This window comes from Octopus bimaculoides, chromosome 18, assembly GCF_001194135.2.
Source record: "Octopus bimaculoides isolate UCB-OBI-ISO-001 chromosome 18, ASM119413v2, whole genome shotgun sequence".
In the NCBI taxonomy this organism is placed as follows: Eukaryota; Metazoa; Mollusca; class Cephalopoda; order Octopoda; family Octopodidae; genus Octopus; species Octopus bimaculoides.
Genome location: NC_068998.1, coordinates 35,449,285 through 35,452,473, shown reverse-complemented (window position 1 = coordinate 35,452,473; position 3,189 = coordinate 35,449,285).

The following is a 3,189-nucleotide window of genomic DNA, read 5'->3' as shown; positions in this document are numbered from 1 at the left end:
CTGTGGAATCTGCCGGAAACTGTGTGGAATCCCCTCGTATGTATATATATATATATATATATATATATATATATATATATGTGTGTGTATATACATACATACGATGTGATTACACACAGTTCCCGGCTACCAAATTCACCCGGGCATTGCTCGGTCCGGGGCTACAGTAGAAGACACTTAAGGTGCCGCGTAGTGGGATTGTACCCGAAAGCACACGATTGAAAAATTATCTTCTTAATCACACAGCCATGACAACGGTACAATTATCACATCAACTTGTCGCATCTTATAGTTTGTCTTAACGTAAGAAATTATACATATTTATTTCTGATTTGGTAGGCCCATGAAGAAAAACAGGAATGCTCCGGGCGTGTTGAAATTTCAATCCATTTTCTATCTCGGTGATGTCCATTTTATTTCAACTATGTCGCTAATGGTTTCTTCCAAAAATATGTATGAAAATCACTAAATCATATTTGAACTCCCTTATAAATTGGGGTACCATGCAGAAAAATGGATGACCATGGTAATTGAGGCCGCCATTCAGGTTCGATCCCATATAACTATTTCAGATTACTTAAGACGATAACGTTCTCTACTCAAACTTGTTTTAAAAAGCCATGTAAATATAGGGGTAGAGAAGTGAAGGCGCGAGCAGCCATATGACTCCATGTTCAATCCCACTTCGTGACACCTTGCGCAAGTGTCTTTTATAGTCCGGTACCAATAAAAACTTAGTAACTGGATTCGATAGACGAAAAATGGAAGAATCCCGCTATATGTGTGTGTGTACGTGTGTGTGTGTGTGTGTGTGTGTGTGTGTGTGTGTGTGTGTGTGTCTGTCTGTATCTGTTCCCTATTACCGCTTGACAACCGGTGCTGGTGTGTTTAAGTCTCCGTATACTAGCGGCTCAACAAAATAGACCGATAGACCAGGCTTTAAAAGAAACGAAAAAAAAAAAAACTAGGCTCAATTCATTCGATAAAAAAAATTTCTTCAAGGCAATGCCCCAGTATGGCCACAGTCAAATGACTGAAACAAGTAAGTAATAAAAAAATAAAAAAGGAATTACTTGATGAATATTAAACTGGACCACAGCTCTTAGTTCATCGTTTCAAATGAACTACCTGCGCTCTGATGAGTGCTAGCACTAGGAAACTTTACTCTACATTGCTTTGTTACACTCGGTTATTGTAAAAGACGTTAAAACTCAGGAGTAAGATATTAGCGACCTCTTCAATGACAGATTTACTTCTCGTTAGCCTAATGCTGCAGAAATGGTTGTTGTTTTCATTCCAATTTTGTAATAATTATCTTTTATTCTATATCTTTTCTTTGTTTCAGTCATGGACTGCAGCCAATGAAGGGTTCAGTCAAAGAAATCGACCCCGGTACATTTTTTTTTCGAAGCCTGTCACTTTGGCCGAACCATTAACTTACGATGACATAAACAAACCAGTACCGGAGGTCAAGCGATGGCAAGGGCAAATCCAAATATAAAGACACACACACACATACAATGGGCTTCCACACAGTTTTCGTTTACCGAACTGGTTGGATCAGGACTATAGTAGAAGACACATGCCCAAGATGACGCGCAGTGGAGCTGAACCAGAATCCGAGTGGTTACACAAATGCGAGCTTTTTAACCACACAGTTATGAATGCGCCTTATGCTTTTTTACTTACCTATTTATTTTCCTAGAGAGGGATGTCCAAAGAAAAAAGTTGTGTCCATTGACGTTCGTAGGTCCCCTAAAAACGGTGAGACCACGTGATTAACATTCCTCAATGAACGTCGCAGATTGCAAGGGGAAAGAACAATAAAGTGCAGGTCGAAAATTCTAGAGGGCCGACGAACTAGAGAAATGGTGGACACAATAAGGGTAGTGGGGGAGGGGAGCAAGTGAAGGGGGAATAACAGGTTGGAGGTGGTACGAAGTCAGCCCGAGCCGAGGTGTAGGGGCCACTGTAGTAGAGAGAGAAAGAGAAAAGACAGAGAGGGAAAGAGTGAAGGCAATATGTCGGAGGGTCAGAAGTTGTAAATCCGACTAAATGCTATCGAATATGATGGAGCTAAAATACTCCCGGTTATTGTAAGTCGGAAAACTTAGTAAGAAAACATTCCTGCTACTTACCAGTTGACATGAGTATCGTGTTGTTCTCTCTGTGTTGCCCCAATAAGTTTTTATTGAGTAGACTTAATGCTCATCGACAGTAAAATGAAAGATTCGATGCAATCCACAGATCAATTGATCCATATACAGCGTGCTTCTGGCAAATTCGGAATCATACAGTATATCAGGATCATTCGTGAGGGAACCATACTGAAGCAATAAGTCGTATATAATGCAATTATGGACGTATTGCTTTCACTCTCTCTTTCTTTCTTTACTGTTGTCTACTTGTTCTACTGAAGTACAGTCTATTTCTGTACCCCAGCTCCTATTGTTACTGTTAACGTTGTCATCGTTATTAACGTTATTGTTGTCATATTCAGCATGTTGTTTGCTTATCCCTTAGTCAGCCTTGAACGATTAAAACTATAACTAAAGATGTTTCAACCAGGTTCATCTTTAGAAGTATTCCAAAGCACCCCTTTTCTCGTTTTGCTTTTTTGTTCAAAACAGTAGGATGTAATTTATGGAATATTTAGCTGATATTTCTAGCAATTTGAGTGATTACAGACGCTTCTTAAAATCTAACATGAAAGTAACTACAGTAAAGTAAGCATACAAAGGAGACTGGTGGAAGTAGAGAGTTGCAATTTTCTAATACTTCAGGGGCCCAGAGCAAAAAGTAAACCCAATCTTTGTTCAATTCCAGATTATCACCTAGACTATAGTACGTTTGAAAACTTTCCCAACTCTTCAGTGGTGGTGGTACAAAACAGAAGTGATGTAGAGAATAAAAGCGTTGTAGCTGACACACAGTAAATATATTATAACTAGCATACCCGTGTCGTCAAAGATAACAACAGTTTAATTAAAGATAGAAAATGGCACATGAAAACATTGGAGAAAACTATTAAAAACTGTCAACAATCTATTGAATATATATACATACACAGAATTGAGGCACTTGAAGAATCAGATACGATTGTAACGTCTCGGTTGAAAATATCACCCACAAAATGTATGTACATACACACACACGCACACACACATATGTATATATATGTATATGTAT